A 13,317-nucleotide genomic window follows, 5' to 3' on the forward strand; every position below is an offset into this window, starting at 1 on the left:
ATGGTTTGTGGTTGCAACAAAATATATCCCAGATATTTGTCACCAGCATCTAATATTTATAAAATGTGATGAAAATGGGAAAAACAATGGTCAACTACTACATTTGTGAGGAATATTTTTCTAACCTTCAACTCTATTGCCTTTCTTCAGTCTATCTTGGACCCCTCAGTGGTCCGATTGCCCTCCCCAGAAAAAGGAAGATTTTGACCTTTTGGTGAAACAGAACTTTTTATAAAGTTTGTTTTTAGCCCCCTTTCACAGTACTGCAGGTGCCCCAAGGTTTCCAGCCTTATGCCTTAATAGAAGGCCTCAAAGCCTGAATCGGCCATCGTCAGCGTTGGGTTTCTGGCACTTAGCAACTGGTTACAGAGATACTGGTGGTCTCATTTTAACGTCTGAATCAGTGCCCTTCGCAACAACACCAAGATGCCCCAATCGGACTTTCATAGCCCAAGCAGCAAGATCAAACACCTACCATTTCTTGTATGTCAATGAAGCACAGCAGCACTGAACACTGACCATTTTGCGAGCTGTAGGGTGAGTTAAAAGTTCATGCATGGGTCAGTTTTCTTGTCAGGTGTTCCCCTTTCAAAGTGCCATGCATGAGTGCAACAAACTAACCTATGTGCAGAAGGAAGCAAATACAACTGTTTTACAAAATGGTGGATTTTTCCTCACAAATCCATTCAAAGTTATTGCAGTGCCCTAAAGAAAACGCCCTTTGGGACAAATCAAGGGCTTATGGTGGGAAGGGTAGGAGTTGGCCTTTCAGGATATTGGTGGTCTTTTTCGATCGTCGTATTGGGTTCTTCCAACAGGTGTTAAGCTCGGCTCAAAAGAATGCTCCACACGCTGAGAGCGCCCTCCAAACACACTCCCTTTTTGGACCTGTTCCCTTAGAGTGTGTTTCAGTTAAACCTTTAAACAGCTTTCTCCCAGCGCATGGAGCAGATAGAGAGCCCATATTCATAGACGCACCTTCTCCTCTTGCAACCTAAATCATGTGTGAAAGTTTTGGTAAGTCTATGTTAACTAGAATTTTCGCAGGTGTCTCTTTTTGCAGCAATACATCTTCTGGTGCTCCTTTAACCCTATTGGATCTGCAAGGGTCGACAGAATTGTTGAGTTTGTCATAGAGGGCTGATTTTTAGAAATGTTGTTGTGGGTGAGAGACTAAGTGGATTCTGTGGCTTTGGTAACTCTGGTCGTTTTAGCTGGGTATGACAGAGGCAAGAAAGGGCAAATAATTGAACCTTGACACCTCATAATTCAAAGACACCATGTCTAAGCTAGGCCAAAATCGGTATGCAGCTTCCCCTGCAAAGCCCCTGCAGGCATGTAAAATACCAGCTCACAAGGAACTTCCTACAGCTACTTCTGGCTGGCAACATGCTAGCCCTTAGCCGCTAATGGGGTTATGTTCAACAACTCCTGGAGATGCCACTCCATGAGTTGGGTCAAAATCCTCTGCTGGGAACTGCCTCAAAAAGGAGGAAAACCCCAAAGGTCACGAAAGGTCAGTAATTAGATTGGCCTCCTTCAGCCACGTAGACTCACAGAATATGGCTGCAAAACTCAACATTTAACTAAAAAGTGGTGTAGTGTCATTCCACACAGGTTGGTGTCACAGTGGAGCCTGGGTGGGTCATTGCTTGGGCGTCCGCCTGGTCTTAATGGGGTCAGAGGCCCAAAGGCAGTCTCAATCTGACATTGAAGGAACCCTTATTCAACCTCCTCTGCATGTTCCTGTGGTCTATCTGGAGCCCATCAGGCTGGTCGCCCATCCCCCCTTTCACAGTACTGCAGGCGCCCCAAATTTTCCAGTATATGCCTTAACAGAAGGCCTCAGAAGCCTGAATCGGCCATTTAGGGTTGGGTTTTGGCACTTAGCAACTGGTTACGGAGATACTGGTGGTCTCATTTTAACTGTCTGATCAGGCCCTTCGCAACAACACCAAGTATATCCCAATCGGACTTTCATAGCCCAAGCAGCAAGATCAAACACACTACCATTTCTTGTATGTCAATGAAGTACAGCAGCACTGAACACTGACCATTTTGCGAGCTGTAGGGTGGAGTTAAAAGTTCATGCATGGGTCAGTTTTCTTGTCAGGTGTTCCCCTTTCAAAGGTGCCATGCATGAGTGCAACAAACTAACCTATGTGCAGATGGAAGGAAAAACAACTGTTTTGCAAAATGGTGGATTTTTTTTCACAACTCCATTCAAAGTTATTGCAGTGCCCTAAAGAAAACGACCTTTGGGACCAATAAAGGCTTATGGTGGAAGGTAGGGGTGGCCTTTCAGGACATTGGTGGTCTTTTTTCGATCGTCTTATTGGATTCTTTCCAACAGTGTTAAGCTTGGCTCAAAAGAATGCTCCAACTCTGAGAGGGCCCTACAAACACACTCCCTTTTTGGACCTGTTCTACTTAGAGTGTGTTTTCAGTTAACTTTTAAACAGCTCTCTCCCAGCCCATGGAGCTGATAGCGACCCCATATTCATAGAGTGCCTTCCTCTTGCAACCTAAATCATGTGTGACAGTTTTGGTAAGTCTACATTAAGTGGAATTTTCGCAGGTGTCTTTTTTGCAGCAATATATCTTCTGGTGCTCCTTTAACCCTATTTGGATCTGTAAGGGTTGACAGAATTGGTTGAGTTTGTCATAGAAGGCTGATTTTCAGAAATGTTGTTGTGGGTGAGAGACTAAGTGGATTCTGTGGCTTTGGTATCTCTGGGTCGTTTTAGCTGGGCATGGCAGAGGCAAGAAAGGGCAAATAATTGAACCTTTGACACCTCATAATTCAGAGACACCATGTCTGAGCAAGGCCAAAATCGGTATGCAGCTTCCCCTGCAAAGCCCCTGCAGGCATGTAAAATACCAGCTCACAAGGAACTTCCTACAGCTACTTCTGGCTGGCAACATGCTAGCCCTTAGCCGCTAATGGGGTTATGTTCAACAACTCCTGGAGATGCCACTCCATGAGTTGGGTCGAAATCCTTTGCTGGGAACTGCCTCAAAAAGGAGGAAAACCCCAAAGGTCACGAAAGGTCAGCAATTAGATTGGCCTCCTTCAGCCACGTAGACTCACAGAATCTGGCTGCAAAACTCAACATTTAACTAAAAAGTGGTGTAGTGTCATTCCACACAGGTTGGTGTCACAGTGGAGCCTGGGTGGGTCATTGTTCTGGTGTCCGCCATGTCCTAATGGGGTCAGAGGCCCAAAAGCAGTGACACTCTGACATTGAGGGAACCCTTATTCAACCTCCTCTGCATGTCGCTGTGGTCTATCTGGAGCTCATCAGGCTGGTTGCCCATCCAAAAAAGGATGATTTTGACCTTTTGGTGGATAACAGAACTTTTTTAAGTTTTTTATCCCACTTTAACAGTACTGCAGGCGCCCCAAATTTTCGAGTATATGCCTTAATAGAAGGCCTTAGAAGCCTGAATCGGCCATTCAGGGTTGGGTTCTGGCACTTAGCAACCGGTTAAGGAGATACTGGTGGTCTCATTTTAACTGTCTGATCAGGCCCTTCGCAACAACACCAAGTATGTCCCAATCGGACTTTCATAGCCCAAGCAGCAAGATCAAACACACTACCATTTCTTGTATGTCAATGAAGCACAGCAGCACTGAACACTGACCATTTTGCGAGCTGTAGGGTGGAGTTAAAAGTTCATGCATGGGTCAGTTTTCTTGTCAGGTGTTCCCCTTTCAAAGGTGCCATGCATGAGTGCAACAAACTAACCTATGTGCAAATGGAAGGAAAAACAACTGTTTTGCAAAATGGTGGATTTTTCTTCACAACTCCATTCAAAGTTATTGCAGTGCCCTAAAGAAAACAACCTTTGGGACCAATTAAGGCTTATGGTGGAAGGTAGGAGTGGCCTTTCAGAACATTGGTGGTCTTTTTTCGATCGTCTTATTGGATTCTTTCCAACAGTGTTATGTTTGGCTCAAAAGAATGCTCCAACTCTGAGACGGCCCTCCAAACACTCTCCCTTTTTGGACCTGTTCTCCTTGGAGTGTGTTTTCAGTTAACTTTTAAACAGCTCTCCCCCAGCCCATGGAGCAGATAGAGACCCCATATTCATAGAGTGCCTTCCTCTTGCAACCTAAATCATGTGTGACAGTTTTGGTAAGTCTACGTTAAGTAGAATTTTCGTAGGTGTCTTTTTTGCAGCAATATATCTTCTGATGCTCCTTTAACCCTACTTGGATCTGTAAGGGTTGACAGACTTGGCTGAGTTTGTCATAGAAGGTTGATTTTCAGAAATGTTGTTGTGGGTGAGAGACTAAGTGGATTCTGTGGCTTTGGTATCTCTGGGTCATTTTAGCTGGGCATGACAGAGGCAAGAAAGGGCAAATAATTGAACCTTTGACACCTCATAATTCAAAGACACCATGTCTGAGCAAGGCCAAAATCGGTATGCAGCTTCCCCGGCAAAGCCCCTACAAACATGTAAAATACCAGCTCTCAAGGAACTTCCTACAGCTACTTCTGGCTAGCAACATGCTAGCCGTTAGCCACTAATGGGGTTATGTTCAACAACTCCTGGAGATGCCACTCCATGAGTTGGGTCGAAATCCTTTGCTGGGAACTGCCTCAAAAAGGAGGAAAACCCCAAAGGTCACGAAAGGTCAGCAATAAGATTGGCCTCCTTCAGCCACGTAGACTCACAGAATCTGGCTGCAAAACTCAACATTTAACTAAAAAGTGGTGTAGTGTCATTCCACACAGGTTGGTGTCACAGTGGAGCCTGGGTGGGTCATTGCTTGGGTGTCCGCCATGTCCAAATGGGGTCAGAGGCCCAAAGGCTGTCTCACTCTGATATTGAGGGAACCCTTATTCAACCTCCTCTGCATGTCGCTGTGGTCTATCTGGAGCTCATCATGCTGGTCGCCCATCCCCCTTTCACAGTACGGCAGGTGCCCCAAGGTTTCCAGCTTATGCCTTAATAGAAGGCCTCAGAAGCCTGAATCGGCCATTTAGGGTTAGGTTTTGGCACTAAGCAACTGGTTAAGGAGATACTGGTGGTTTCATTTTAACTGTCTGATCAGGCTCTTCGCAACAACACCAAGTATGTCCCAATCGGACTTTCATAGCCCAAGCAGCAAGGTTAAACACAGTACCATTTCTTGTATCTCAATGAAGCACAGCAGCTTTGAAGATGGATGATTTTGCGGGCTGTAGGATGGATTTGAGTCTGGGTTGATTATCTTTAGAGCCTATTAGCTGTTCTTGAGGAGTAGTTCCTCTAATAAACCTAATATGTATATCCATTGCTCACTTAAAGTACAATAATGTTGTGCAGCAATGTTAGGAGTATATTATTACCTAGTAGATGCCTAAAACCAGATAAAACATTTATTTTAAGAACAGGCAGAAATAAAATACAAAGTTTAAAATGTCTTAGTTCTGAATGGACTTAATTATTTTTGTGTAGTGGGGGAAATCACACTGAAATGTAGCGGAGGCTGAGGTCCAAGAGATGAGCTAAAACAAACTATCTTTGGATTAAGATTATCAGATGTTTTTCTTCTTTTTTTTTTTACAACCAATTTTTTGCATCCGTAGTTTATTTCAATTAAGTAATCTTACACATGTAATATGATGTGCATGCATTTATATCAATGTTTACACACAATATTATTTAACAAGTCACTCCTAAAAGTTACATACCCAAAGAAATAAACTATGTGTAGTTATTACATCTTTAAAATCAAGTTACTGTGACTTATAATGTCTTCCATTTCGATTTAGATTTTAGCAGACCACAGAAAAGTGTAAGGGAGGGGGAGGGGAGCCTTCAGTTGAACACCTGCACTGCTGACCTTTCAACAAGCCTAGTTGAATTCATGGGAAATGGGAATCTGTTAAACTAATACAAAATGGATCTATGCAATGTCTTCAAATGATTCTGCATCATGTAAAAAACATGTCTAAAATTCTAGTTCAACAAGATAATATGTTAGTAAAACTAGTTGTTGTTCTTTTTTTAAATAAATTTTCTTCCAACAAGCACATTTGCCAATAGAACTAAACATTCGTACAGGTCTTAAACGCATCTCAAGAAATGTATCAAAAGTCACTTGCAGCAGGAGCACGCAGAAACAGGAGCCAGGTCAAGAAACAAGTCTTGTAATCGGAGATAACAGCATTTTTTCCGAAATCTTGGGAAACATCATAGAAGGTATGATTTTTTTTTATTTACATATCAAACCTGTTGTTGCTTTCTGCTAATAAGACAGGGAGGGTTGCTTTGTAAAGCAGTTCATATGATGTGATTTTTACACCCACAGCCCTGCAGTGTCTGTTGTTCTAATTACTACTCTGCAATAAAAACAATGCAGTAGAAAAGCTTAAAATACTGTAGTGGTGTGCTATGTTGAGTTTGTGTAGAGCTCCACTTGCTTTCTGAGTTAGGCTAATCAGATGCTAACTGTGCTGAGTGCACCGGGAGTTGATACTTCATTTACAGCTTTGGCAGCTTGAAGTGCTACAAACATGTATATACTATATTGGTTTTAAGGGTGTAAATGTATTTTTTAATACCTGCTGTGAATAACCTTAAGTGCTTTGCATGTTTTGTTAAACATAATCAACATTTACTCAACCATAGACTTTGTACATTTTGGCTTTTGAAAGCTGCTGCAAAAATGTGTTTTATTTATATTAAAAATATATGATATGATATAAATATGATATTTATATGAAAGAGTTTATTTCTGTTTTTATATTTATGCAATGGTTTTCTCTGCAGATAATGATCAGCAAAACAAAGGAAGGATGAGGGAAGGAAAGGGTATGTTTACTTTTTCTATATTGTTATTATTATTTTTTTAATTTATTTTCACAACAAAATATAAAAAACAGAATCCTGTTTCACTAAAAGAGAAGAAAATGTGATGGACAACTGCCAAAAAACCCTCAAGGGGCTTAATGAGTGGCAGTCTCCATAATAACAAATATATTTCAAGAAGAAAAAGAGAAAAAAAACAACAACAACAAACAACAACATTTCAATATATAAAACAGTTAAACATTTAATTTAGACCCCAAATCTATATGGAAAATTTAGACAACTAAGTAGCAGCAACTTTCCTCTCCGTTTAAATTCTTCTTTAGAAAGATCTGTCAGTGATGTGGGAAGACTGTTCCATATCATTTATCCTCTGTATAATAACTGTGTTTGAGTTGTACAAGAGTAAGGAGGCCTGATAAGACAACTACTACGAGTTGGATACTGGTGAAATTCATTATTAAAAGTAAAAATATTACAAAAGTGCTGAGGAAGTAACTTTTTTATAGACCTATAAACGAATAAAGCTATTTGAAGTTGATTCACTTGATAAACACTAAGAATACTTGCCTGAGCAAACAGTGGTTGTGAGGGGTGTCTACGATTTACACAAAATATTAGCCTTAAAGCTCGCTTCTGAAGTCGAAAAACAGATTCCAGTTTAGTTGGGTGGGTACTAGCCCAACCAACATTACAGTAATTGATATATGGATATAACATTGAATAATATAACATAATTGCAACTTTTTTGTTAATCAGGTGACAGATTTTTCCTAGTGTACCAACCACTTTGGCTAGTTTTGTACTTATGGCACTAATGTGGGGTTTCCAGGATAAAGAATCGTCTAGAATAACACCAAGGAAACGAGCAGATCTAACATTAATAGAAATATTGTCAATTTGAATTTTCAATTGGAGGTTTAAACGTATCAAACTTATAACCAAAAAATATATAACTTGTTTTTTTATGTTAAGTGACAATTTGTTGGACTTGAACCAATAGGATAACTTGTCAAGTTCTTCATTAACTACCTTTATTAAAATTTCAGGATTTTTATGGGAGTAATACACACTTGTATCGTCTGCAAATAATATTTTAGAAAGTTTATCTGAAACATTAGGGAGGTCTTTAACATATATTAAAAATAACAAGGGACCAAAGATGGCCTCCTTATTGTAAACCGCACTAAAGAGTATATGAACTATAGAACATAGAACTTTACATTAGTGCTGCCAAACAAAATTTTATTCTTGCTTAACTCTTTTCTCTGTGCTGTTTGTCACAGCTTGCAACATTTGCATTTTTGACATACTCTCACCTACCTCTTATGATACCTCTGAACACAGCCATTATTGTCTAAAATGCTGGCAACCATCTCTGAGCACACCCTTAAGTGAAAATGTCCAAACTGTTCCCAAAGTGTCAATATTTAGTGTGACAATTATTTTTCTACCAATGCCTTTGCATGGATTTCATTAGAGCTTCACATGTTTCCACTGGAATCCTTTTTCACTCTTCTGTGATGACATCCCGTTACCCTCAGTCTCTTCTAGCAAGGCAGTGGTCATCTTGTGAGTGTGTAAAGCGTAGTTATGTTTGAATACTGCTCTGCAGTTCAGTTTCCACAGTGAGGAAATCATCCTCTACTTCAGAAATGTCACAGTGCATGTTCCCTCAAATAACTTTGGTTCTCTACAGCCAGCAGCACCCATACAGCCCAAAACATGACACTACCACAACTGTGCTTAACTGTAGGCAACATACACTTTCTTTCCAGGGCTGTAAAGTACCATCCAATGAATTCTTTGTGACTCAATTTGGTCATTGGTGTTGCCAGATACTTATTTGGGTGGTAGATGCCTCAGTAAACAAGCTCTGTGCCCCAGGTACAAAACAACCCCCCCCCCCCCCCCCCCCAAAAAAAAAAAAAAAAAAAAGCAGCAGGGGCTCTTGAGAGTGTTCTGTGTAATTGTAGGTTTTACTCTGGTGTCCTCAGTAAAACCTAACGTGAACTGTGATTTGTGATTTTTTTTTTTCTTTTTTTCAAAGTAGTAGTTTTTGCGATCACCAAATTTATCTACCTGAAATGAAACATGATGCACTTTTCAGACATTGATCATTGCTTTAATCTCTGGACACTGTTGCAACAGGTCTTTAAAAGTGGGACGTGTGAAATGAGAAAGGAGCATTAGTTAGAACTTTTATATTATGGACATATACAAGTTCTAACTAATGCTCCTCTCTCATTTCACACAATTTCAAAGTTTTGTAAATTCCTACAGAACACTTTTGCTACACAGGTTTATTTCTTTAATGTCTTTTAAACATAGGGGTGTTAAGGTGACAGGCATGTTCTTTTGTTCTAGAACTTGATGCAGTGACCCTAAGATCTCCAAGTGAGAACCAAGGAGAACCATCAAAGCAGTCTAAGCAGGCAGGAAAAACTGGTAAGCTTTTTTATTTAAACTATTGGATTCTTTGTTTTGATAATCCTTAATGCATTTTTTAAATTTGATTTCCCTTTTTGTAATATTAAAGTATGAAACCGAAATGAGTTTTTATAATAAGTCCAGTCATATGAGAACTGAATTGGAGTCATCAGCCTTTATTTTTTTTGTGATATCAGTGAGACTTCAGAGATATGTTCCTTCTGATATACTGACAGTCCAGTGGCAAAATATGAAATGCTTTTTTTTCCAAGTAGCGGCAGAGGAAATTGTCCCAAAACGGGGTTTTACTAGTTCACCAGTCTGACAGAAATAATCCACAGTGATTTGTAAAACTTGCAAGGAACCGGTAAAAACAAAGTCTGGTAACGCAACCAACTTGTTTCATTACGTAAGCTGCTCACACCCGCAGCAGCGCGAGCTGTTTTAGCCCCGCCCCGCTCCGCGTCATCTTCGGAGAAATCTTACGGAGCTTCTTCCAAAACAAAGCAGGTATAGCAGCTAAACTGAGCTCCCTTCTTTGTGATAAAATGGTATTGGTGTATTTATTTTGGTAATATTACTGGTCACTTTAGTTTATTCTTTGTCAGTATTTAATAACATAACTCAGGTCTCTTAAGTTATTTTTGTTAAAAAATAGCTGTTATGGTTAAAGTTGGTTAAAAAAGATTTTTAATTGAAATTCTGTGTCTGTGTTCTTTATTAAAATGAAATAATTTAGCAATATCATAAAATATCCAGGCAGAGCTGCACATAAAATATGATATTAAATATTTTCAATAATTATCGATATCGTTCAATATGCATTTTTTATCGATAAACTTTTTTTCTATATCGTTCAGCCCTAGTACAACAGTTACTATTGAATTAGCTTGTAAAGCGCAGTGCCTCACCGCACAGAGACATCACAGGATGTGATGTCAGGTGGACATTTTTCCCCAAATATGGGCAATAATGGCCGCCCCCCCCTACACAGTGATTAAGACGACAATTTATGCTTTTATTTTCTTATTGATTAACGCTAAATTAATTTAATCACCACGGGCGTATTAGTTTAAGGTATAGTTAAGGATCCACTGATTTTCCCTTGTTGACTGGACTGGTCCTTTAAAAAAACTTATAATAGAAATTTCATGAATTTGATATATCACAAGCAGTTGGACATAAAAATATAATGATGCTCAAGGGCCCAGTTTTTGTCTCTCTATGCACTAAAAATTTTGTTATGTGCTTAAAGACAGCAGAGTGAGAAGAACTGGGCATTTTGCCCCCAGAAGCCCAAGTTTAGAACAACCTATTACCCATTTTCCATTCATGGTTCCAGCAGTACATGGCTCCACTCAGCTCGGCAGACTGCTGCGGTTCATATGCAATTAAACTTGCATATGAACCTTTTCTAGAGAGTTGGGGTCTCTGGTATGCCCAAGTGGGAGGATCTTGTTGTGTGGAAGGAGTTTGTGTGAGATATTATTGGTCAGTTTGACTATTGTCGTTGATTGGTTGTATTGACTTGCCATGTTAGGTACACTGAAATGTAATTTAACTAATAATGTAATTTAATGTATGACAAACATGCAAACAAATAAGAGATCAGGTAGAATGCAATCACGTTTTCACACCAATGTATGGTAAAATGCTCATTTTGGCTCTAAATTAATCTATTGCTACCTTAATGTTTAAACTGATAAAATCATTGTGTCGATATTGAGGTTTGGTATAATGGTTAAGAATTTAGATGACAAACCTTTGTTAATACATTGATGTAATGTAAATATTACCTACAATGCAAAAAATGCTAAAATGGTTTGAAGTATATTCTTTATTTGTGTTGCAGGCAAAGATCAGGATGTGAATAGACCAGCTATTGAACCTACATCTCATCGACGGCTTTGGAGTAAGGCCGAAAAGGCAGCAGTATGGCAACAGCTTTGCCAATATGTAACCTTAGAGAGTTCCTGGTAAAGAACCATGTCTTGAAGCACTTAAAGTTGAGCCTGCACTGAGAAGCCAAACTTGGAAAGACAGAAAAAACAAGTTTACAATACTATTACTGTTCAAAAGCCGAAAAAACATTCTACATTAGATATGGTCAATCTTACATTGCTTGGTTAAAACTACAAAAGAAGTTGTAAGCAGTGCATATTTGGCAATGGTCCTTTGCCTAGTGTTTGGACAGCAGCAAAAATATGTATTTTTGTTCCATAAACAAATAAAATAGTTTGCATTCGGTCTCCACATTGTGTTCTTTAGTATTTAAAATGTTTATCTTAGTTCACAAAGCCTGTATAATGTAGTTAAATTGGCACTACTATATCTATAAAGGACAGTATATGTGAGAAGATATGATGCCGGGGGTTAAGGAAAAAGATAATTAATTATTAGAAGCTTAGAATGGCTTTTTTGATGAAATAAAGCTTGGCTGTTGGTGAGAAAAAACACACCCAAATCTACCTAGCAACAACAACTGGTCCACACAAGTCCACAAGAAAAAGATTTATTTTATTTTGAGCTTTTGGTTATCTAAGGTCACATTCTGAATCTACATTTTTTTCTAGTGGTGGCAATGTGTTTTGCACTGTTCTATATGCAGTGGAAGTAGTGGTCCACACAATGAACTATGAGGACGGAGTCCACACAATGTATTAAAGACATGTATGTGTGTGTGTGTGTGTGTGTGTGTGTGTGTGTGTGTGTCATGTTTTGATGAGCATGCAGTCCCTCATATTTAAAGTGCTCCAGATAGCCCGCTAAGTAATGGCCGTGTAGCAGAGCAGTGCAGGAAACCGAACCTCTCATTTCTGTTAGCTAAAGTTATTGAGTCACATTCAAAGCAATCCCTTTTTAGAACCGTAAATATGTTTTGATGGGACTCTTGTATTTGGCTGCGGGTTGTTTTTTTCTGTTTTTTTTTTTTTTTTTTCATTTTGCATGTTGGGGGCAAATGACAGGGTTTTAAAATCATATCGCTTTGCTCTGTTGAATTTTATTTAAATCAGATTAATTTGATTTTTGCAGTTTCCTCTTGTTTTGAGTGACCTCAGCTGTCTTATCACACAAAAAAAGATTAACCCCAGGGGAAGGAGTTACTTATTGAGGTACACTGATAAAGGTTTAAATTGGGATGGTTTAATGACTATAACAGAGAACTGCCGGTTCTGCTGTGTTCTGCTGTGGTTGGTGCCTAAACAAATGCACTGCAAAAACGGAACTAAAAATAAGTAAAATGTTCTTAAAATTAGTGTATTTGTCCTTGATTTGAACAGGTAAATAAGATGATTTGCCAGTGGAATAAGATTTTTGCACTTAAAATAGGAACAATTCATCTCCATCATCTTATTTCAAGTGCAGGATGTCTAAATATCTTATTTTAGGGGTCAAAATACTGATTCCACTGGCAGATAATATTATTTACCTGCTCAAATCAAGGACAAATACACTAACTTTAAGAAAATTTCACTTATTTTTAGATCGGTTTTTGCAGTGTGGTCCAGTGAATTACAACAGAGTGGTAGGACTGGATTTGGAAACTCAAGGGTGTTCCTCTGAAAAGGTTTTCTGGCCTAAACGGCGATTGGCTCATCGACTGCTTTAAGTTTCCAAGAGCAATCCTGTTGGATGTCTGTTAGGAGCCGTAGCCTTTATGGAGAGTGACTTTGCACACTACGCATTACGCAGAGAGCTGTTTTTTCCAGACGCAGCGGGTTAATTGACTGCACACATTTTTCATTAAAGCAGCCTCACAGGATGGCTATCTTTATCTTTACTTTCATTCAAAGTTCATAAACTGTAATGAACTCCAGGTTTTGGTACGGACTAAAAGCAGGATGCAGGAGGGCGGTTACTCGGTGACTGTGGATCAGTGGAAATAGTAGTCATCATCAGAGTTGAGGGTTTGATTCCAGCTCCCCCTATCCCCCATGCACGCATCAAAATCTCTTGACAAGAAATAAATAAGAACTTTCACTTCACATGTCTTGTTCTCATTTGTTTTCTGTTGTTAACACAGTAGTTCAGTTCCAACCACTCATCCTTTTTAAGTCTTTTAAAACTAGAAGATTCAGATAT

At 39.3% G+C, this 13,317-nt stretch overlaps 1 long non-coding RNA gene across 1 annotated transcript; it reads left to right on the forward strand.

Annotated features, from left to right (window-relative positions):
• Positions 1 to 5,997: 5,997 nt before the first annotated feature.
• Positions 5,998 to 11,270, forward strand: LOC118562547. The gene is made up of 4 exons (XR_004930658.1): positions 5,998 to 6,195; positions 6,766 to 6,807; positions 9,172 to 9,252; positions 11,087 to 11,270. It is a non-coding gene; the product is annotated as an uncharacterized LOC118562547 (long non-coding RNA).
• Positions 11,271 to 13,317: the final 2,047 nt, after the last annotated feature.

The sequence above is a fragment of the Fundulus heteroclitus genome, unplaced genomic scaffold (genome assembly GCF_011125445.2).
Source record: "Fundulus heteroclitus isolate FHET01 unplaced genomic scaffold, MU-UCD_Fhet_4.1 scaffold_970, whole genome shotgun sequence".
NCBI classification, from domain to species: domain Eukaryota; kingdom Metazoa; phylum Chordata; class Actinopteri; order Cyprinodontiformes; family Fundulidae; genus Fundulus; species Fundulus heteroclitus.